Raw genomic sequence first — 26,285 nt, forward strand, 5'->3', positions numbered from 1 at the left:
TTAAGCCTCCGAGAAACAATTGCGCGATACGCGCTAACGGAAGCCCTTTCTTTCAAGTGTAATTCAGTTAATGGAATGGACATTACCCTATCGGACGTCAGCAAAGCTGAAAATAGCGCCCCAGTCGGTCGCACAAGGGTCGCCTCACAACTAACCGAGTAACCGTCAGTTCAGTACTTCCCTCGACGCGTAACGGTGCAGTCCGCGATGCGCGCACTCGCTTTCCTCACCGTCGCGTTCTCAGTTTCTCACTATGTGCACTCCGCACGCATTCTCGGCCTATTCCCACACACGGGCAAGAGCCACCAAATGGTCTTCGAACCGCTCCTGCGCAGACTAGCGGAGCGCGGACATCACGTCACAACCGTATCATTTTTCCCACTCAAGAACCCACCAGCTAATTACACTGATGTAAGCCTAGAGGGCATAGCGAATATAGGAGTAGAAACCATGGATTTGGGATTCTATGAACAACCGCGTCCCTTGATTGGGTACTTTGGTGTGGAGCGAATTTTGAAGCAAGTGCGTGAATTCTACCCGTTAGCTGACATGGCTCTGAATGTTTGTCGAAACTCGTCAACTGGCCAGCATTAACTGAAGCTTTGAAGAAGGATTATGACCTCGTTTTAGTTGAGAACTTTAACAGTGACTGCATGCTGGGTTTGGTCCATGTTTACGGTATAAACGCGCCTACTGTTGCCCTTCTGTCGAGTGGTATGATGCCCTGGTCACCAGAACGCGTTGGCGTTTCTGATAACCCTTCGTATGTAGCTACTCTAAGCACAAATTTACTTGATAGAATGACATTTGTGGAACGATTGGAGAATACCTTCGTCCAGCTGTACTTTAAATGGTGGTACAGATACGACATTCAGTTGAAAGAGCAGGAAGTGTTGGAAAAGCATTTTGGTAGAAAAATCACAGACTTATCGGATTTGGCGAGGAATACGTTTTGTTTTCTGCTGAACACATTCTTCGCGTTGAACGGAGTCAAGCCACTGTTACCTGGGGTAGTGGAAGTTGGCGGTATGCATCTGGATCCGAATAGGAAAACTATACCACCGGTAAGTCTTAACTTAATTCTACTAAGGCAAAAATGACCAAAATTACACCTAAAGCCTAAGTAACAACAACAACATAGTAAAAGTTCTGCTAGGTATAGGTACTCTGCCAAATTAGACTCATTCGTTGCGCTGCTTTAGTATGACTACAATACCTACTTACATAATATATTATAAGTTCAAAAAATAGTACATTACTGCAGAGGCCATGAAGTAAGGGATTGATGAACGAGTTCGGGGTAGACGGGATATATAAAACGAGTCCAGCAATCCCTGTTCTGGTCGAGGTTTGTAGGTATAGTGCTGTTCTCTAACGATGTGAGGAAATATTTCATCCATCCATCCATCCATCCAGCGGACAATAATGGATTTTCATACATACTTCATGGCCTAGGCCAAGAAGCTATGTAGGGAGCCATAAATGAGAAACTTCATCTCTCCATTTCGTGACATACATTTCCGAGCATGTTTGGGAAATAATATATTATTAGAAATATTCATTCATTCATTCAGTATAAATATAAAAAATATATAGAACAGTGTTTTTCAACCTTTTTTATGACGCGACCTTCTTATAGTAAAGTACGAATATGTGAAATTATTTCTCGACCCGTTGCGATCCTCGATTTATTATTTATAAGTCTAGTATCAGTAAGGCTCATTGAGTTTTTGACGATTTATGTTAATATATGAATGGCGTTAGGTCTTTTTTTTTTAATTATTGCTTAAATTTTGCGACACCCCATGGAGGCTTTACGGCCGCCCAGGAGGTCGCGACGTTAAGAAAATACGTTTAATGTGATTTCAAGGTTCCCAGGTTTAGAAATACAATAATTCGTACTAAAGCCATTCTTTCCATAATACTAACACATAACTACCATAAAATACCTAAATTTCTTATCAATTGAAAACATGCAATAGGCAAAGGCTAGGCAGGGAAATTGAAAACATGTATTCATTTCATTTCTGTACCTAGTCAATCCTATACGTATTGTGCATACGGACACGTACATAAGCTTGTTTTTACCCGACTGCCCGAAGCAGGGTTATGTTTTTATTTTAATGCTTAAATAACTATTTAGCAGTCGGCCGAAACTGAGTCTGCGTTCCAGGGTTTTTTTATTTTTTGCTATTTATTTATTACATACAATACATGTAACATAAGCTCTTTAAGTTAACATGAACCCTGGTAGGGTATAGCAATTGTTGTTATAATTGTTATTACCTATTTACTATTTTAAAATCTTTTATTTTACAATATCTAATTTCTGGACCTCGTTGAGTTTCTTGCCGGATTCTTCTCATCAGAGGTTTTTGCGAACCGGTGGTAGATTTTTTTTGACATTCATAAGTGCTTGTTATAGCCTAAATTGAATAAAGATATTTTGACTTTGACTCTGTACCTATATTAGTGTATTTTACTTTGTTATTAACCGTATGTTAATCTACATATTGTACAGTCAGCATCAAAAGTATCGTATCACTTTTGGGCATGTTCAGAAAAAAGTGTACGTACCTACCAAAGTGTACCTTGTACTTTTTTTAAACCTAAACACATTTTGTGTTATTTCTACTCAGAATCACGAGCACGAGCAATAAGCAATAAAAAAGTGACCACTTTTAATTGTCAGTTTTGTGACGCAGTTAACCATACATGTTGTATGGACTATCACAAAACTGACTAATAAATTTAGTACTTATGGAAAAGGCAAAACGGGTACACTTTTTTTCTGAAAACCTCCTTTTACTCTGTCGCATTGCCACATTGAAAATCTTGCATGGCGTTTAGTACGTGGCTGTAAAACGGCAAAGTACGAAAGTGTATCTATACATTAGCTATAGCTACTTTTGATGCTGACTGTACGTACTCATCTCTTCTATACCTATACTTACCTACTAATATTATAAATACGAAAGTAACTCTGTCTGTCTGTTACCGACGAACCGATTTTGATGAAATTTGGTATATAGGTAGTTTGAACCCCAAGGATCAACATAGGATACCTTTTATTCCGGTAGAGGTCGCCACCGCGCGATAACCTAGATAAAACAATCTAAATAAAACAAAGTCGGGTTAGTTACACCTTACACCGTTTATAACTGAAGACCGGCGGACAGATTTTGATGAAATTTAGTATGGATGGAAGTACATAGCTGACACCCTGGATTAACATATAGGCTACGTTTTACCCGACTACCCAAAAATTATGGGTAATGATTTTAAATAGTGTAACTTACCCGACTGTTTTATTTACAAAGATTAACCTAATAAAACATTGAACTAAATATGTTTTGTATTCATTCATTATATTACGTTAATAAAATCCTCCTAAAGTTTACCTTAAATTATTTATTGAATAAGGTCCATATCAATGAACTAAAAGAATTTCTTTGCTCACCCGCGACCTTATATGATAGCTAAGTTTATGCAAAATATGCTTGTTCATGCAGTTTCTCCACATCCACACTGTAAGAACACACACAAATCACACAAACCTATCTAAAACCAGCACTACACTGACGCGTTTCAAACTCAACCAGAGCTCATGCTCATCAACCATGCTTATCATTATCAGATGTTAGGTGTTGTGTGTGTGTGTGTGTGTGTGTGTGTTGTCTACCATTAAATGTGTGTGTTAAATACCATTTGAATGTGAAAAAAAACTGAGTGAGAGAAAATAACCATTCAAGTAATTTTTTACAAAAGCTTGTAATTATCGATAGTGCATTTTGCAATAAAAAAATTAATAAGTACAATTTTCGTGTGACAATTTCAAATTTGGTATTTAATAATCGACCCCTAGAGATCTATTCTTTTTTCATATCCCTTTCTAACCAAGCGTGTGTAAACGGGATGCACTTATGGCCGGAGATGCCGCAGTAGTAAAAACAGAAGAAATGATCACAATGCAAAAAGGCTTGCCCCGTATTCATTCAAGTTGAACGGTTATTGCGGTACTTACCTCGTAGTCTACTTTGGCACGTTCTAATTTTGCAAGCAAGCGGTGAATCCGTTAAAATAAAACAATACATTTAAAAAATAAAAACCCGACGGCATTTAAAACAAATTTGAGCTGGTCGCGATTTGAATGGGTCCCGACTGTTGAAGTTTAGTTCTATCTAACCACTATGTCCGTCCATGTATTGTTTTCTTTTAGTATTTTTAACGCAGTCGGGTTTTTATTTTTTTAATTCATTGTTTTATTTCATCTTTTTGTTATTTATGTGAAAACAATAAGTAAATAAAAACACATGACTTGTGTATATTTTTGTAATCTGTTTTTAAATCCCTTCATTTTAATACCCTACACGATAGGTTGTAATAAAAAAAAAATTAAAGACAATTTGACGCCAAACAATCAGACATTTTATTTTTTTGAGAATTTCATGTACCCAGTCTCACTTGCTTCATTAAGACGAATCCAATGACGTATCATTTATCAAAATCGGTTCAGCCGTTGAATAGTTACGAGAGGACATAGGAATAAACATACATACATACGGGTTAAACACATAACCCTCCTTCTTCGCAGTCGGGTAAAAAAACTAAGATTCGTTTTCATTGCACCGCAGTGCCGTGAGATGGGAAATGATCACCACCGCTCATGAGTAGGTACCAAACCAACTACTCAAGGAGAGTCATTGGTCCGTTACCTACCGGCCTTTTAAGATGTCTTTTTTTATTTCTAACGTCATTCTTTTCACAATACTGAAAGCAATATAATATTATATAACCTTACCAACAAAACCTTGGAAAACCCCCGACTTTGTCACTTCAAAGTTCAATATCTCCAAACGGCTGAACCGATTTTGATGAAACATGTCTAAGAACTATCGCTAGAAAACCTGCTTTCAAATAAAAAACTCATTCAAATCGTTCCACCTGTTTAAGAGCTACGGTTCCACAGATAGACAGACAGATACACATAGCGGTCAAACTTATAATAACACCCATATTTTTAAAAATAAAAAATATAAATATAAAAAGCCGTAGTATCCTAGCGGTTTGAAATAATACTTGGCCTTTCGCAGAAGAAATCGCGGGCGACAGCTAGTTTTGCCAACAATTTTCGTCCGAGAAATCGATTGTGACGAAACCTGAACGCCTGCGAAGAAATTCAATAGTGTATGCGAAGTTCCCAACAATAACAGCCAAAGCCGCTCTCATTCTGAGAGGGGGTACATGTACAGGCCTAGCTGTGGAAACAATATTTTAATAAATTCCCACACATTTAGTATATATTTTATTCTTCTGGATTTTCCACACTCCCAATAACCGCTAATATCATACATACTACTCATCTCGGTTTCATTTATCGCGTGTGCGTAATTGACATGGTTTGATAAAGGCACATCACATAGCGCAAAATTAGGGTTGGCAACCCTCATCTTAATTAAAAAAAACTAGGATTACAAGGAAAAATCCTGCAGGGCTACTCCGAAACTCGAAACTCGAAGTTCGTGTCGTGCGGTCCCTCTCGCTCTCGTATCAAACAGTGTAAGTGTCAGAGGGACCGCACGACACGAAATTCGAGTTTCGAGTTTCGGAGTAGCCCAGCTGGACTTCATTATAAAACTATTAAGTCAGGCCCTATGCTACAAAGTGCAAAATTCGAATTTCGTATCTTGCCGTCCCGCTGACGCTAATATTATTTATTACGGGAGAGAGAGGAACGGTACGATACAAACTTCGATTTTTAAAGTCCGTAGTAGCCTCCCAGAGCGGATTTGCACTACGTCCGATCCGATATCCGCGAAAATACGTTCCGGAGATAGAGATTTCCCTCCGTTCTAGTGCGTAAAATACATGTACAAAAATAATTCTACGACAAGGTACGGACTGTATTTTCACGGATTCGAATAGAGCTCGCATCGGATGTAGTGTGTAAACGCTCTGACAGTAAAAGAATAGTAGTTGTCAACTAATATTTAGAATAAAAACAAAAATTACCCATTTAAGATTTTAAACATAGGTTGAGGCATTTAAAAACCCAGTGCTCTTTTAAAAAATTATCCAGGCAGGATACCTCAAATAGCAGGACAAGTCATGGGAAAATGTTGGCAACCCTAGCTAAATACATCTAATGGTGTCAAATTCATATCGTAAATTACTTAATAGAATTGCTAATTATTAATCCATCACCTAAATAACGATACTACATCTACGTAGCTATAATAATATGATACTTATTATTTTATTTAGAAACACGCGCCACGATCTTTAGCGAAATACTTTAATGGATAAATACCTATCTAAATTAAGTATTATTTCATTATTACCACTTAAATACCCTTTATTTAGATACCAATTGATAAAAACATTGACTGTCAATAAATCAAAGTTCCGAATGCCGTTATATTTATGAAAAACTATTTTTTAGGAATGTGATTAAATTAAGTAACCTTTTTTTATGGTGTAATAAATTAGCGTTGTGCATCCAGCCCTATTCGGGAAAATAGAGGGTAGTTATGTAGGGGTTGCCTTCGACGGGGTTGCCCACTAAAAACCACACGTCCCTCGTTGCCATTATGGTAGGTACGCCACGGGGACGTGACGTGATACCGCGACCCCACTGGCCGCCCCGTGATGGAGCACTTCAAGTCGAACCAGTGCAATGTAGACTCGGCGCAATGATGTAACCTCCGTAGGTACCTACACATGAACTATACATTATACCTACAGTGCAGCAAGTGCAACAGCTGCATCGAGCATCACTCTGTTGAAATTACTTGCTCTCATTCGCAATAATATACGTTTTCATTCATATTTATTCGAAATGCGGCAACTGTCAAAGGCATTAAGAAACTAGAAACACTGCATTCCATTAGATTCCAAAACTCTTTCATGACGTAACGAAATTATGACTCAAAACTAGAAAAAAATAGTTTATCGACAACTATAAGTACCTAGTAAGGTAATCCGTAAAGCGTAGATACCTACCTATTTTCAACAATTTATATTGCAACAATTCTACAAAATCGGACACTTTTTTTTTTAAAGTATTATACCTAACATTTTTCCTGCATTCAAAGCGAAGTGACAGACCTTATCAAAGTTCATTCACACATACAGTATGTGCCATGTGGATACCGACAATACGGCAGATGCTTTATTCATATCATCATATTTACATTCATCTAGCAGCAGCCACATTTATAAGACAGTATCGAAGGTGATTATTAAATAAAAACTCCCAAAAAAAACTTTAAATAAAAAGCAGGCCTACTGGGGTTATTTTTATTTTTATATTTTTTTTATATTCATACATTTCCACGCCAAATTTTATATTTACAAGGATCGTAATTGTTATTCTACCCTATCGGCGAAGAATTTTAGCGCATCAGGCTCAATTAACTATAATGTCGTAATTTTTTTATACACAAATAAATCATCAGGATCGTGTCAAAGAACATTCCCAAGCAATCCCTGGAAAACGTTTTAGGAAATCCTAATCCCTGATGCCCTAAAATCATGGGTTGCCGGCATTAGGCAGAAGAGATGTTTTCCTAAACCACAAAAGCCACAATAATTCTTTGCTCAATGTTTATATCTGGTCGAGTCAACGGTCGGTATTGAACTTGAACCATGTATCTAACATTATCTCAATTCCAGCTGCTGCGGTTGACGGAAAATAAAATTGTTACATCACTAGGAGACACTTTTACGAGTCAAGCCCGCCTTGGCAGCAGATCAAAGATATTTTCAACGCGCCCTGAGTTTAATTTGGTGTTTCGTTCCGCTAACGGTTACCGATTTTCGAAATTACATCACCCGACTTTGCTATGCTAAAGTAACAAGAGCATAAAACGAGCCATTTTACCCGAGACGTTCATATAGCCACCCGAGCCGGTAGTTACGGTGAGGGTGGATGGACACTTTACACTGCTTTTCACTTCGATTGAGAGGATATAAAATTACAACAGTGGAAACGTTGTTCACGTACCTTTTATTTTTCATGCATTGCTAAAATAATTATAAATATTAAGTTTTATTGATTTATTTTGAGTTATTTGATTGATAACAAGCAAGCAAGCGTGACAGTGAACTCTCCGAGTTCATGGCAGAAATGAGAGGAATGTTCAAGGATCTTACAGCACATTCAGTCACTCAGGATCATTGACTTATTATATTCTACCGATAGACAAGACTTTTCATGTCAACAATTATTATTATTCATACCATTTTATTCTCTAATGTTTTAAAGGAATACTTAATTTTAAAATTCAGCAATAATACATGTCATACATTAAAACATTAGAAAGTTAGAACGACCAGGACCAGATGACAAAAAAGCAGGTTAGGTTAGGACTGCGACCCTTAAAAAAAATATTTGCCTGAAAAGTAGGTTAGGTTAGGTTAGAATTGTGACCCCTTACAAAAAGTACCAGCTGACAGAAAAGTAGGTTATGTTAGGTTAGAACTGCGACCCCTTACAAAAAAAAGCTGCTAGAAAAGTAGGTTAGGTTAGGTGACCCCTTACAAAAAGTACCAGCTTGAATTTCAACCTTTCAATACAATTACCACATTAAATGTTATGACCAATAACGGTATGAAATTCAATTGTTATGACTTAATGAAAGGGGGCGAAAGAAAATTATGACTATTGAAATTATGAAATGAAATGAAATGAAATGAAATGAAATATTTATTTATTTGCTTTAGCACTATGTGGATAAATACGATGTTGGAATTTCTTATAAGGTATTAACTTATAAAAGTGTCAATAGTGCTAGCTGCCCTCTAACAGTAGGCATGCAAAAATTTGACTTAAATCTAGGTTACAAAATTAATTAAGATCAAATATCAAAACTGCAAAATGTCATACACAATCGAAAACAAAATTATCATTATAAATCAAAATCAATATCATAAGAATTGTCACAATAGAATTAAAATAAAATAAATGTCGTATGTAATCAAAACTATTCCCTTAAATTAAAAACTCATTGAGGCTATAAAAATTGTAAGCCATAAGCCAATTTAATAAAAATGATTTAAATTTTCGCATTGGCAACTCTAATAAGGCAGGCGGTAGTTTATTAAAAATTTTGATCGCCATGCTGTACACGTTGTTGCGGCAAAGAGCCAGTCTATTTCTTGTAACTAGTAGTTTATTTCTTCGATTGCTCCTAGCTTGGGGATTGACATCTGATACTCTAGTAAAGTGTTCAATATTATTTTTTACAAAAAGTGACATCTCAGCAATATAAATGCATGGAAGAGGAAGAATTTTAAGCTTTTTAAACATTGGCCTACAAGATTCCCTTCTGCCAATGCCACACAACGCCCTTATGCATTTTTTTTGCGCTATGAACAGTCTGTTGATTTCGACTGAGTTGCCCCAGATTATGATACCGTAACGCAAAACGGATGAGACATAGCCATGATAAGCGTTAAGCGCTGTCTGCAAAGAAGAAATCTTTCTCAAACGGTAAAGTGCAAACACAAAGCGATTTATTCTCGTGCACAGAACATCAACATGATTTTTCCAGTTACAATTTTCATCAAGCGTTATTCCCAGAAAAGTCGTGGAATCAACAATATCTATTTTATTATTGTCGTAAGTTAAATTTAACGTAAGTTTTTGACTTCTATATGTTTTAAATTGTATTGCCTTAGTTTTAGTTATATTAATTTTTAAATTATTCATGTCCATCCATTCAATTATTTTACTTAATGCCAAATTAATGTCAGTCTCAAATATCTCTCTATCATAACATTTAAATAATATTTAAATAATATGACCAAAGATAATATGACGAGCAACGACTATGACACAACAACTGTATGGATAAACCAAATCGAAAGTTGGTATGGATAAACCAAATCGAAAGTTTAACGTTATGGGAGTCAATATAGACCCATTTTGTAACCGAAAACTTACACTAAGGGCACAGGAGAAGCGTGAGTTAGTTTTTATATCGTTGTTTAGTTTATGTCATTATATTCATTTGTGCCGCAAACGAATTACGTATTGATCGTGTACTATCCACATACACAGAGCGCACCAGGACAAGTAGTTATATTTATAGTTGAGAAGTATCTTGCTGATAGGATGCACTTCAATAAAAGCAACAATCAATATTATACTTAATTAAGTCGGTCATTACTCGTATTAGGGTCATGCTCATACATAACATAAAATACTTAGCATCGAACGTCTGAGTACCTTCCTACCTACCTACTTATAATTACTATATAGCAATTGCCGTGCCATGCCCGGTTTTGTTTTAGTATAAGAATAAGACAGACCCATTTCTGGGTGTCTTAAAATGCGAAGTGGCTTCATGGGATGCGTATCTATAACACGACCAAGCTAAGTTTAAGAACAGTTCAAAAATTTAAAATTCAACAAATAAAGAGACGAAAATTTTAGCATTCTTTGTCGCTGATACGCGTCTTACGCGTATGTCGTCCTGAATTTTCGTCTCCTATTTGTTGAACTTTAAATTTTTGAACGTTCTTTTTAAGTGCGAAGTACAAACTTAACTTGGCTTGCTAGTTGCATAATTTATGAAAATTATAAATGTACTTAATTTTTGATAGTCAAAGTTTTTCCCGCCAAAACCGTAAATATTTCAGATTTTTTAAATGGTATATAGGTACAACGTACAACTCTATAGGTTAGGCTTTAGTTTGTTTTATAAAAATTCTGAACAATTAATGGATTCAAAGAAAAATAGTATGACAAACTATACATTATGATTATGACAAACAGTACATTATAACTTTTAACAATTACGCGAGCCTTATTTATACTAGCTTTTTAATTTCTACGGAAACGGGCCGATGCGCGTTTCATCAATTTCGAATCGATCGAAAATCGATTCATATCAATGATTGAAATTACGACAGGTCTTTAAAGTAGAGTAAAATGCTCTACTTACGTAAAACAACCAAATTATATTCTAAACCAATGGACAATGATACCGGTAGGTATTCTATTTACATAAGTTACATACTTGACTTAATTGGCCTAAGGTAGCGCAATTGGTTTGTAAGTAATGAAACTAATGAATGTATTTAAAGGTTATCGCCCTCTAGACCAATGGTTCCCAACCTTTTTAAAACAATAGGACTACCTTGCTTCATTGGTACTACAGGGACCAATGATATTATCAATTCAGAAATAGGTAGGTATGTCGTATGTGTCGTATGTGCACTGGAAAACAGCATTGCGGTTTGACCCAACATCATGCTGACTGTTTTTTTATATTATTTATTTTATTACTTCCTCATAATGTGTTTTTCTGTGTAAGTATCGAATATGCGTATAAAAAAATCTCTCTCTCTCTCTATCTCTCTCTCGCTCCAAATTTAGTTTTTTTTAATCTAAGTATTTTTACTGTTTTCCCGTTACTAATACATTTTGTTCACAAGAAACAAGAGATGGCGCTATTTTCAATAGATAGATCACTGCCTATTGAGATCAGCGCTACCTCTCGTTTCTTGTGAGAAAGTAAGACATTATTCGTGACATTACAAAAAATAAAAATAGACAGATAAAAATACGTATCTTATACGTTCACAAAATGGACCCAAATTAGCATAATGCTGCCTTTGCCTTGCAGGCGGCGCTGGTCGTCCTTTTTGGGACCATCACAGAGCACGTGAGCATTACATGCTCTATGAGCTATGTCGTACAAACTAGCGCATAGATGGCGCTAAGCGACGAATTATTTGCAAAATTACGATGATTACCTTATTATAAAGAATACAATGGAAAATTACGCTGTATACCCCATTGCTATACAAGCACACAACAAGGTATGTTGACAAGCTAGATCCGATTCCTGGAGTGCAGCTTTAACTTTGATGGTTTTCTCAATGTATTAAATAAATAATCCTGGGACAATTGATACCAATTAACGTAGCCTCAAACTAAGCAAAGCTTGTGCTATGGGTACTAGGCAACGGATTAACATACTAGTACTTAAATAGATAAATTTTATACATACTTAAATACATATTAAACATCCGAGACCCGAGAACAAATATTCGTACTCGTAGGTATTATTCACACAAATATCTGCCCCAACCGGGGATCGAACCCAAGACCTCAAGCTTCATAGTCACGTTCTTTAATTGATTCAAGTAACAAATATAAAGATTTTCACTTTACTTTAACAGCTGCTTTTCATTTCAGCATATCGAGAAGTTCCTGAACGAGTCTGCCGAAGGCGTCGTGCTCTTCAGCTTTGGGTCCCTCATCAAGACGGCATCCATACCAAAGTACAGGGAAGAGATCATCGTCACCGCTCTCTCCAAGCTGAAGCAAAGGGTGATATGGAAGTACGAGGATAGTGGCGAGGATGGCACCATCATTGGCAATATTATGAGAGTACGGTGGATACCTCAGCTGGAATTGCTAAGTAAGTAACAGGTTTTAATGGTTCATCGGTTCATCATCATCATCATGTCAGCCGTAGGACGTCCACTGTTGGACATAGGCACAGATATAGATTACACTAGATTACGCAAATGCATCTACTTCGCGTGTCCGAACGCCGACCAAACGTCGGGGTTGGCCCCATACAAAGACTGACCTTTCACTGACTAATCATGACTCGAGCCTCACGGCGCGGGCGGGCGGCGCATTTGAATCGATTTTGCGCGGACATCGGGTAGTTCACATCGCTAATTCGCTCTTGAGACGTCACAGTAGATATAAAAAAGTTACACGGTTGGTTTTCATACAGATTGAGGTGTTTGCGTTATCTAGTGTAATCTATATCTGTGGACATACGCCTCCCTCGTAAACCTCCAGTTGCTTCGATTCGCGGATTAATTAGTACATTAGACATTATTGACACTAAGTAAGCTTATGTACGGTCGACATACCGTTGAAAATATGTATCATCCTACTAATTCCTACTTTCCTACTTCCTACTGATGTTATAAATGCGAAATTTTTTGTTTGTGTGTGTGTATGTTTGTTACTCCTTCACGCTAAACGGCATTTGGATGAAATTTGGTACGTACAATACAATAAAATACAAATACTCTTTATTGTACGCCAGAAACAGTAAGCGATACAGAAAAACAGGTACACAGAGAAAATTACAAGGTAAGCAATAGGCGGCCTTATCGCTTAAGAGAGCTGGATATCTGGAATAACACATAGGCCACTTTATACTCGACTACGGCAAAGCCAAATGAAGAGTAATGATTTTAGCAGTCTATTTATCCCGATATTCCCACGGGATAGGGATAAAATCTTGAAATTTCAACCGCTGGGTTTAGAGTCATGAAAATTTGTGCAGTTGTTCTTAACACAACCTCATTTAGATCCACGATATAAATTTTGGGATTTCCCAGGGGAATTTCGTAAAATCCCGGAATTTCAATTGTAACTACCAGCTCGGATAGTTTACGCGTGCGAAGCCGCGGGTAAGCAGTAGTTTCTAAATAAGTACCTACCGACTCGTCAAATGTTTCGCTTTTCAGCCCGGAGAGGCTTTGCTAACACTTCTTACGTTACATTCACCATCTTGGGTTATATTATATCCTACTTCCCACTTATAGGTAAGTATTATAAATACGAAAGTTTGTGAGTGAGTGAGTGAGCGAGTGATAATGTTTGTTACTCCTTCACGCTGGAACTGCTGGGCTGATTTGGATGAAAAGTATGTAGATAGCTGGACATCTGGAATAAAACACAGGCTATCTACTTTTTATTTCGATATTCCCACGGAATAGGGATAAAATCACGAAATAACGTCAATGAAAACTAGGTACGATTTAATTTTCGGAAATTCCCACAGGAATTTTTAAAAATCGCTACATTTCAATTCAGCTGTTACTAGAGTTGTTCACTAGAGGCGCTTGTGTAGCGTGAGGTCTCCGAAATGTCAAATCTCATAGTTTTTGGGTGAGCTACGCGGGTTTATTTATAATTAGAATAATTTTGTGAATATTTTGCATTACCTGAAATTAATTATGGCAATTATGCGTTACGGGGCAATGAACGTCTGTGTTTTGAGACAGCTTTGCCTTTCGGAAACTTTTGTCCTCCCTTTTTTTCCGAACAAAACGGGACTACGCAACACTGTGGTTGCTCGATATTTTTATGGTACGGTTTTAAGGTGTATTAAATATGATTTTAATCTAAACTTTGTTTTCACGCCCGTACCTAATAACAGACTGAAAGCCACACTTTAAAACCTCACGCAAAAGTGGCGCCATCTAGAAAGACAAAAAACGATAGCCCTCATTAGAATGGGCTGGGATCGTAGTTCCGCACGGACCCAGTGTGTTACGTGTGTGTGTCATCCAAATCAAAACGGCTTGACGGATTTGAATACTTAACATTTGGTATGTAGATAGCTAGATTTCTAAAGGAACACATAGGCTACTTGTAGGGTTCCGTAGTCAACTAGGAACCCTATAGTTTCGCCATGTCTGTCGGTTTGTCTGTCTGTCCGTCCGCGGCTAAGCTCATATCAATCACGCCGACAAAGTAGTAAAGTAAAAAAACAAAAAAAAATAAGTATAATAAGTGGGGGCGTTTTTTTTTCTCTAATAACCCTACAATGTGGGGTATCGTTGGATAGGTCTCTTAAAACCATTGCGGAGTTACTAACACGATTTTTCGATTTAGTGATCTTTTTGCCAAATATTGAACTTTAAAGCGCAAATTTTCATTAAAATTGAGCGTTCCCTATTTCGTAGCCCTTCTTCTTAGGAGCACGCGACTCGGCGGCTGCCGCAACACGCACACTCGGTTCGGTCGGCTTAAACTCGGCTTAAGACGTGACTTATCCGTTACAAGTATCATTTAATATTTACAAACAGTTACAAAATTACCCTATACGACGAAGAAGAAGATTCCCACGGGGTGCATGTAAAATCCCAAAATATTAACCGCTAAGTCTAGCTCATACAACGGCCATAAAACGTGAACTTTGTAATTTTTGTAAATTAAATAAAATCCTGGAATTCCAATTTAACTGCCAGATCTAATAATTTACGGCGAAGCCGCGGGTAATGCTTATATCTGATAAGTCTCCTATCACCCAAGTTAATTAATAATGTCATATCGAGGGGGAAGGTCGTGATCTTGGTAGAATCCGAACAACTTATTTACTCCACTAACATTCCATATCACGCCACATGGCGTCAGTACGTGGTTATCTAAGTATATCTATACTAATAATATATTATTAAAGAGGAAAGATTTGGATTTTTGGATGTTTGTTACGAATTAAGTCAAAAACTCTTTGTGTGTCCTTGTGAATGTGAATAAATGTCTTCTATTCTATTCTATTATAAAATCTACTGGACCGATTTTAACAACTCTTTCACTATTAGAATGCTAAATTATTCCAAAGTGCCGTAGGCTATATTTATTATCAGAAAAAAATAGGGTTCCGTACTAAAAAAACTTCAATAATGTGCCTCAACTCAAAGTGTAAAAAAGTTGCCATAAAACATGTTTCATCGCATGCTGTTGAAACTATTGATGATAGAACAAAAAAATGTTCTGCAATATTAATGAATATATCAGTATCTACAAAAAACTTCGCGATACCATATGTCCGACTATTGTAGTTATGTCACTACAGCTACTTTTTTAATTTTAAAAGTTGACTGATATGCCGACTAAAATCAGACCATGTTATCCATACCTTTGTATTAATCCTTATCCAAATAAATAGTTTCATATTCAAGATGGTTTCAATACCTGTAGATTACTTTTTGAATTATTCAAATCGGACATTCCATTCAAAAGATATTACGAATTTAAAAATATAAATCTAACCAAAAAATGCATTTAAGGTACGTTGACGCGCGTTAGTTCCAATGGAGTGCCGAAAAAAGTTTCTCGATGAGGGCTACGGTATAGATGTTGCTAGCGTCACTGCTTAAGTGGCTAAAATAAGAAACAAACAAGCTGAGATATGAGGTGCATAGGGGAAATTCGTGTCTGTACCGTTGACCATCAGTGGTGTAGCGGTATAGCACGCAGTACGGAATACCGAGGACCTGGGTTCGATTCCCAGTGATGGTCATATTTTTCTGGTTTTTCTGTGCATATATTTCAGTTTGTATTTTCAATTTAGGTTTTACGGGATGACCGTAAAAGTAAAAATTTGGAATTGAAATAAAAAATACAAAAATATTCCAAAAAAACAATCTTTGTTTTATATCTATTTAAGCATGCCTTTATCTATATAAGTATGTTTATCCGTTGCCTACTAGGTATCCATAGTACAAGCTTTGCTTAGTTTGGGACTAGGTCAATTGGTGTCAAAGTGTTCCATGATATTTATGATATTTATATCATTACATTACTTTTTGTACAGAAATAGTTTAATTTAAACATTATAATAAAATAATGAAAATGTACTAGTTTCCGATTTATTCCTTTGTATTCACCCAACTACCTATCTATTCTACGTCAATCTGGAACTGGGTTAGGGTTTTGATCTATATAGGTGGAAGAGATCATTCTGAAGCAATAAGGCCGCTTATTGCTTACCTAAGAAATTCTCTGTGTATATACCTGTGCTGTGTTTTCTATACTGCTTGCTATGTGTTGGTGTGCAATAATAGTACATTACTGCAGAGGCCATAAAGTAAGGGATTGATGGACGAGTTCGGGATACCTAGACGTCCGAGTCGTAGACGAAGCCGGATAAAACGAGTCCAGCAATCCCTGTTCTGGCCGAGGTTTGTATAGTGCTTTTCTCAAACAATGTGAGGAAATATTTCCATCCATCCATCCATCCATCCATCGCATCGCATCGCATCGCATCGCATCGCATCGCAGTATCGCAAATGCTTACAGAGTAGTGGTGGTTGGCTGTTCGTAATTTTTCCTTTGTCAGTTTAATGTCAGTAAGCAAATTTAAAAAGTTAGAGCAGCGGACAATAATGGATTTTCATACATACTTCATGGCCTAGGCCAAGAAGTTATGTAGGGAGGTGGTAGGGAGCCATAAATGAGAAACTTCATGTCTCCATTTCGTGACATTAACGCATACATTTCCGAGCTTGAGAGTTTGCCGAGTTTGAGAAGAGTTATTGTATTGTATTGTGAGTCAGTAATAAAAATGAAGATTTTTGGATGTTAATATCTAAATTCGTTTCTGGGAAATTGCATACGTTTTTATAATAAAATTCCAAAAAATATTACAAACGGATACAAAATTCAGATCTATTGTCAAGAAGACATAATATCCAAGGCGTATTATAAAGTTAATGATTATAATTACTAATAATAATAATTAATACCGAGAAGTGGTCTAACGTCCATAACATCATAGTTAGCGGTACCGTGCGTGAGTTTAGCACTGATGGACAAGATTATGAAGAACTTGGTCTGTCCGTTTACGTCATCGTAATTCTTCTTCATAGGGCTTTCCTTAAAGATCAGACACGAGTAGTATTTCAAGGAAATAGCATACGTATGTTTGTAATATAGGAAATCGAATAAAAAAAAATCGGAAAATTACTATTGAGAAAATCTTCGCCACGACGATCAAAAAGAAATGCGGAATCCACCTGCATACAGATAAATAAATAAATAAATATCACGGGACAATTCACACCAATTGACCTAGTCCCAAAGTAAGCTTAGCAAAGCTTGTGTTATGGGTACTAAGCAACGGATAAATATAATTATATAGATAGATACATACTTAAATACATAGAAAACACCCAAGATCCGAGAACAAACATTCGTATTTTTCATACAAATATCTGCCCCGACACGGGAATCGAACCGGGGACCTCAAGCTTCGTAGTCAGGTTCTCTAACCACTAGGCCATCTGGTCGTCAAGATGTACAGATGTACCTAACATATTGCAACAGTCTTCAGAAAACGGTCTATATAGACAGCGATGGACAGACAGACAGCAGGACAACAAAAATTGTAATTCAGGCTTATTCAATTTTATTTATTTGTCATTAAAAATTACAGCATTAGGTAGCACCTACAGTAAAAACCGATTCGCTAAAAATCGAAATTATCCAAAAAGAAGTCAAAAAAACAAAAAGACACTAAAATAAAAACAAAGTAATCAGGGGTTTTTGGATTTTGTCTTTGTCGCTACCGAAAAACGACGGCACACCACACCTTCCGGCCAGAATAATTATAAAGTAACGAACCCCCCCCTTAACTTTAATTTTGAAACTACCTAAACCTACCTAAGCCTACATACTGTTTTTTTTTTACCTTATAATTTCCCATCCCAGCCTATATACGTCCCACTGCTGGGCACAGGCCTCCTCTCAGAACAAGAGGGCTTGGGCCATAGTTCCCACGCGGGCCCAGTGCGGATTGGGAACTTCGCACGCACCATTGAATCGCTTCGCAGGTTTGTGGTTTCCTTCACCGCAAAGCTCGTGGTAAATTTCAAATGTAATTCCGCACATGAATTTCGAAAAACTCAGAGGTGCGAGCCGGGGTTCGAACCCACGACCCTCTGCTTGAGAGGCGATAGGTCGAACCACTAGGCCACCACGGCTTCTTTTCATAATTAACCCTTCTTTTCATGGTGATGGAAATTTCCATCTTAACATTGTCCTTTTAATTTGATGTAGTTTTGCGGGTGATTGATATTTATTTTTAAGACTGTCAAGTTTCAACAACAGTACAGCACGAAATGAAACATACTTGTGAAAAAATAAATACCTACTTAAACAGAATTTCGACATTTCAAATTCGAATTCGCGGGCTCCCCGGTTCGCGCCATTTACGAAAACTGTTGACCTTCTAGCTGTATTCTGGAGGATATTACCTCCTGCAAAAATATTGATTTATGCGGAAAAATAAATGTGTAATAAGTATGTAATTTGATATTATGTTACTTTTTGTACATACATTTTAGAAATTCGAAATAAAGTAACTCGAAAGTATGTGATGGAAATTTACATCATTCGCTCGTAAAGTATGGCGAACTATTTATTATTCATACAATAAATATCGATTGAAACTCCGACCATGTTCTTCATCGCGCTATCGAAGTTTCTCAACGCGGTTGCATATATACAAGTTCCGACGCTCTTCCTTCAGAACTTCGGTCCCCAGGCATAACACCTGCCTGGAGAGATCTCTCTATTGGAGCCTCCCCCCACACTGTTGTAGGAGTGCAGGGTGCTTGCAATTACATTCTTGCACCGTTGTTTGAATGAAAGAAGTAATAATCCGAATGCGAACTGCCGCGCGTTGGACAATAATAGCGTGTGGATAAGTACCTAATGCATCCTTTCCATACTCTTATTGTAATTCCTCTCTGCATTGAACGTGGAACACACGGGTGTTATCCGATTAATAGACACCGTATGCCACACCAAGTTTTGTATAAATATGGCTTCGTTCGACCACTACCTAACACAGCTACAGATGAAAAAAAAACCGGCCAAGAGCGTGTCGGGCACGCCCGAAATAGGGTTCCGTAGCCATTACGAAAAAATTAAGTAAGATTTTTCTAAGGATTTCGTATTTTGTACGGAATATTCCAAGTTTAGGTATATCATACCTTAGGCTACTGTTTCCTCTTAAATTACTAATAATTCTCAAGAAAACTTAACCGTTATAGTTTTCCTTGTAAGTTTGATATACTTACTACCATTCTGAATTTTTTCAAATTTTTCCACCCACCGATTTAGATTTCAGAGGGGGGGACGCTCGATTTTAATGAAAATTTGCACACACAAAAGTTGAATATTTTACAAAAAAATCACTGAATCGAAAAATCGTTTTAGCAACCCCCTAATGATTTTAAAAGACCTATGCAACGATACCTCACACTACAAAGTTGGATGAGAAAAAAAAACACCCCCTCTTTACGTCTATGGTAGGTAGGTACTCTAAAAAAATATTACCTATATTAGGCATAGTTTACATATATATGTTCATGCAAAATTACAGCTTTCTAGCATTAATAGGTAGTCCATGAGCAAAGCCGCGGACGGATAGACATGGCGAAACTATAAGGCATAAGGGTTCCGTTTTTGCCATTTTGGCTACGAAACCCTAAAAAGAAAGAACGAAATATTCATTCATGGCAACATGGGAGAGTACCTAAATAAATGAGAATGAATGAGTGATGAGAGGTGAAGAAGATGCGAAGTGAAATAATATATTTATCCCACTAATATTAATAAACCGGGCAAGTGCGAGTCGGACTCGCGCACCGAGGGTTCCGTACACATTTTTTTTTATTTGAGTTGATTGAAGGAAAGGGAACTTGCGGTTTACGATTTATGACGTATTAAAAAAAACTACTTACTGGATCTCGTTCAAACCAGTTTTCGGTGGCAGTTTGTATGGTAATGTACATTATATATTTTTTTTAGTTTTATCATTCCCTTATTTTAGAAGTTACAGGGGGGGGCACACATTTTACCACTTTGTAAGTGTCTCTCGCGCAAACTATTCAGTTTAGAAAAAAATGATATTAGAAACCTCAATATCATTTTTGAAGACCTATCCATAGATACCACACACGTATGGGGTTAATGAAAAAAAATTGAGTTTCAGTTCTAAGTATGGGGAACCCCCAAAGTTTTTTTTTTCTATTTTTGTGTGAAAATCTTAATGCGGTTCACAGAATACATTTACTTAGTTACCAAGTTTTAACAGTATAGTTGTTATAATTTCGGAAAAAAGTGGCTGTGAAATACGGACAGACAGACAGGCATGACGAATCCATAAGGGTTCCGTTTTTTGCCATTTGGCTACGGAACCCTAAAAATGCGAGTTTGTAAGTCTGTGTTTGTTACTCCACGTCTAAACCGGTAAGCCGATTTAAAGCAACTCGGTATACCTACAGATAGTTTGAGTCCCGCCTGGGGAATTAAGGACATAGGATAGTTTTTATCCCGGAAAATGGCAAAGTTCCCTCGTGATAGCGAATAAACGAATTCTACGTGGATGGAGTCGCGGGCAACTGGCTAGTAATAATATAAAATCATTTATTTTAGACTACGTGAATCCATAATCATTATGAAAATAAATAAAATAACACACAGAATAACTTAGTAAATTAAAAAGAATCAATTTAAATCAATAAGTATTTATATTATTTTAAAAAAAGACAAAATTGAAGTTAAAAATTAAAATGATACTTAATTAAAACAAAAATAAGAATAAAATCAAAAATTCAACTCAAATAATTGAAGTCAAAATTAAAATCAACAACCAAATAAAAATCAAAAAAGTTTGATTAAGACATCAAGCTTACGGGAGTTCATTTCAGCAAAATTTCCTTTTATATGTTTATGTCAGATTAAAATAGAAAATAGGTGAATATATCGGCCTCTCGGGGGGCCTCAGCTTGGGGGCCCTGGGCGCGGGACCCGTGGTGTCTTATGGTAAAGACGGTATTGCCCTTGAAAATACTTACCTAACCGTTGAAAACTTTATTTCAGATCACAGAAAGGTAGTAGCATTCATAGCCCACGGAGGCCTTCTGGGTATGACGGAGGCCATTTCGGCAGGGAAGCCGATGCTGGTGGTGCCTTTCTTCGGCGACCAGCCGCAGAACGCAGCGACGGCCGAGGCAGCTGGTCTAGCCAAGGTCCTTAATTACGCGGAGCTGACGGAACAATCGCTTCTAGAAGGGCTGAGGAGCGTGCTCAGTGCTGAGTAAGTATCTTGAATCATCAGCCTCCATATCATACGTAGTAGGTAGATCTTGTCTAAGCTAAAATGACGCGTCGTTCACTCAACTAAGTAAGTTCGTTATGAATAGATGGACAGCAAATCTTACAATAACCTCCTTTGTTTTAATTTTACTATTGCAATGCGATTAAATAGTGACAGGTTAAATTATGTAGGTATAGAAATCACGAATGCGCATTTTTTTGCGGGCAATGGCACCGTCGACGCAGTGGGATTTTTTAATTACTAAAAATACCTAAAAACAATATGTCATGGTTTTTATCTTACATCCGCATTCGCGGATCTGGGACTTGTAAAATCCGCATCCGCATCCGCGGATGTCAAAAATTCTGCATCACCAACCCAACATCCCTAATTCATAGCCTAAATACTGTCTAGCTAGCACTAAGATTCTCTGAGCTAGGCCATAATCAGATAAACAAGAACAAGTTCCATTTTTGTTATTGTGACGAGGGAACCCTGCAACGATTTGCTCACGTCATCTCTTGCATGCGCAAACGCTACAACTTCGCCATAATTTCCTTCATGTAACTTCCTTCTTGAACATGATTCTAAACAATTTTCAGATGAATGCGTGACTTACATAAATGACTTGGCATTATATGAACATACATAATGTTATATATTCAGTCACCATCACGTTTTGTTTACTTGTTAATTATTCCTACGCATTGTTATTATAATATGACGAGTTACCTACAGTATATTGTACTACCCATCATTTTAACTTGGTCTTCAATTATCTATCTCGTTCTTTTGACGTTACAATCATCACCGGCCATAGAAGAATTACTAATAGTCACATGACAATAAAAAAACCGGCCAAGAGCGTATCGGACACGCCCAAAATAGGGTTCCGTAGCCATTACGAAAAAATTAAGTAAGATTTTTCTAAGGATTTCGTATTTTACTTTAGGTAGGTATATTTTATACCTTAGGCTGTTATGTAAGAGTAAAACTACTAATAATTCTCAAGCAAACTTAGCCGTTATAGTTTTCCTTAAAAGTTTGATATACTTTCTACCATCCTGAATTTTTTCAAATTTTTCCACCCACCGGTTTAGATTTTAGAGGGGGGTGGGGGGGAAGCTCGATTTTAATGAAAATTTGCACTTTAAAGTTGAATATATAGCAAACACATCACTGAATCGAAAAATTGTCTTAGCAAACCCCTAATGGCTTTAAAAGACCTATCCAACGATACCCCACACTATAGGTTTGGACGAAAAAAAAAACACCACAAAAAAAATTTTTTTTTATTGTACCATTTTGTCGGCATAGTTTACATATATATCCGTGCAAAATTACAGATTTCTAGCATCGATAGTCCCTGAGCAAAGACGGACGGACGGACGGACGGACAGACAGACAGACAGACATGGCGAAACTATAAGGGTTCCGTTTTTGCCCTTTTGGCTCCGGAACCCTAAAAACGCCAATAAAATGCCGAGATTGCTGCACTCCAATTGGTCATAAACAGCAGTGGCGTGGTCTAGTAACAACTTGATTCCCGGTGACTTGCCCAAAATTTTTTACATGTCGTCAGTGATGACAGTCAAATAAATAGTCTATAATTTTAAATATGTCGCTAAAGTCGAACTCAATTTGTCAGACATCTTAATGACATTGTTGTGTTATGAATTTTATGACATGCATACGAGGATTACTAATGTATGGGCAAAAAACTTTTCCCAAAGTATCACATCCCAAAACATTTTACTTACTCAAATTGCTATTGCTACTTCATTTGCCAAAAAAACTTATCGCAATTTTACAGTTAACAATAATCATATTACCTACCAAGTATTATTTAGTCAAATGTATAGTTTGGCATAACGTACTCTTCCCAAAATATCGCATGACAAAATAACCGACTTTTCTGGGAGCAGTTCGTTTCTGTGGGGGGGCGCAGTTCTAACCTAACCTAACCTAACCTACTTTTCTGATAGCAGTTCGTTTTTGCGGGGGGCGCAGTTTTAACCTAACCTAACCTTCTTTTCTGGCAGCAGTTCGTTTCCGTGGGGGACGCAGTCTAACCTCGTCTACTTTTCTGATAGCACTGCAGTTCGTTTCTGTGGAACCTAATCTAACCTACTTTTGTGGTAGCAGTTGGTTTGTGCGAAATGACATTTTGTACATACATTTTTTTGGAATACAATATTAGCCAAAAGAAAACTTTTGCTTGATAAACGTTTGTCGTAATAAAATTTGACAAAATAAAATTATGCCAAATGATAATTTGACCAAATTAATAAAATGCGAAATGTAAATAAATGCTAATGATTCGTTTGGGAAATGAAACTACTGCGATAAGTTTTTTGGGAAGTGAAATTTGGCGAAAAATATTTTGCCGAAACGGCAGTGTACACCGCATATGATAATCGCCTTTAGGGTCCGCAGTGACACCACACCAGCTGGCGATGCAATGGTGATATCCCTACACCTTTACGGCCTTTACTACTGTTACTGTTACCACTCTATTAGTTCATTTCTCCATGTTACCAGCCTAATGGTGATTTTCCACCGGCGAGGCGAGACGAGACAAGACGAGGCGCGATGAGGATTGAAATTTGTATGCATGCCATACAAATTTCAATGTATGTTCGCCGATTACTCACGTCAATTGTGGACCGATTTTCAAAATTATTTTATTCGAAAGGGTACTTATCTGAGGTGGTCCCATTGTCACCAAGTCAAGATCTGATGATGGGATCCTAGGGAAATCGAGGGCAAACCTCAAGTTTTATAGGCACACCTATGGCGATTTTGGCATTTTTAGCATTAAGATAAGCATTTACGTTCAGAAAGTATCATTTGGTAACCTGGATCTGATGAAGAAAACCGTAGATGACCAATGGAACTCGTCAAAGCTAAGTAGGTAATGCTCGCTCGTCTATAAACGATCATTATTAATATACCTAGATAAGCGACTAAGAAGGAGCTTTAAGTTAATGATTCTTTCGAACTGATCTGATGCTGAAGCCGGAAGGTAGATAACGGAACTCTGTTATAAAACAACGTAACTAAGCCGTGTTTGGGCTTCATGGAATCGTTGTGAGATGTACTTTGGCTACGAATCACTAAAAAGTGAGAAATAAAGAAATTTATTAACAAAAAAGTAAAACCGACTCCAAAAAAATAAAAAAAATTACAAAAAATGGAACAGACTACAAAACCCTTGAAAATATTTTTCTAGCACTAGGCAGCATAGTTTGAAACGCATAGTATTTAGGTAAGGTAGACGACTATTGTTCGATTCCTGCTGGCTCGTGCTGAGGCACCGACTTCGAGCTAGTACCTAGTGCTAGAAAAATATTTTCAAGGGTTTTGTAGTCGGTTCCATTTTTTGTTATTTTTTTTTTAGTCTTAAATTATTACCTATTCATATTCGACTCCATTATTATTTAAAATAGGTTATGATAATAAATGAATTACCTAGGTACTAATTTAAGAATTTCAACATAGGCTGGGTTCGATTCGATTTGTATTATTTTTACAGTCAAGGTCAAACATATCTTTACACTTTACGAGCCCACAGTACCTTGTCACTTACGCCTTCTGGTATTTTTTTATCTACACAAGTTCAAAGATGAGGGTAGTATCAAGTAACAAGGTTTGACCTCGACGTAAGTACAAACTCCAGTGTACGAATGTTTGCGCGAATGTGAGTGACCCCTGTAATGTTACATATTTTTAACATATATTTTTTTATCTGTAAAATGTTTTACCAACTCGTTTTTTTTTTTCATTTACCACCACTCTCTAGTCCCAGGACAGGACTCGCTTTCTTGATTAAACTTATCACACCAACTTCTCTATTTTTCAGAATGCGGCTAAGTGCCCGGCGGGCTTCAAAAATTTGGCACGACAGGCAGACAAACCCGTTGGACACGGCTGTATACTGGGTGGAGCGGGTGCTCCGCTGGGGGCCTCAGTCTCCTCTCCACTCAGGATCGAAGCATCTCTCCTTCCATGAATACACCCTTTTAGACGTCGCTGCCACTTTATTAGCAGCACTAATATTAGTTATATTAATAATTCACTACTTCATTTTTACGCTAATCCCAAGATCGTTAAGTTTTAGTGGTAAGAAGAAAATCCATTGAACTTGGCAGTCTTCCAGGCGGTATCGAATATAGAACATTAGGTCATACATAATATATGTTAAGCAATACGCGACGCGGGTAATTTTTAGGTAACACGTTATCGGTGCATGTTTGTGTGTCGCCTCGCCACATCAGTAGGTACGGTCAGCCAAATAAGTTGTCTATCAGTTTTTAAACAAGTTCCTATCAAACGAATATCGCTAAAATCGAATTATACTGCCAGACACATCCGAATTTAAGTTTTTATGATATACAAATGTTAATTAACTTTAGGATGTTGGACGACAAATTTGGCTAATAATAGGACGGTCACGACCAAGACCAGTGGCCACAACGAGCAGAGGCCTTATTGCTTTTTTTTGTGGTATAAGGGGAAAACGAGCAAACGGATCGCCTGATGGTAAACAATTACCGTCGCCCATGGACACCTGCAACACGACGTACGTACTAACGTAGGTACTTGGAATCATGATCGTTTTCAACA

At 37.1% G+C, this 26,285-nt stretch overlaps 1 pseudogene; it reads left to right on the forward strand.

Annotated features, from left to right (window-relative positions):
* Positions 1 to 26,083, forward strand: LOC141432195 (UDP-glucosyltransferase 2-like; annotated as a pseudogene).
* The last annotated feature ends 202 nt before the right edge of the window (positions 26,084 to 26,285 follow it).

This window comes from Choristoneura fumiferana, chromosome 10, assembly GCF_025370935.1.
Source record: "Choristoneura fumiferana chromosome 10, NRCan_CFum_1, whole genome shotgun sequence".
NCBI lineage: Eukaryota > Metazoa > Arthropoda > Insecta > Lepidoptera > Tortricidae > Choristoneura > Choristoneura fumiferana.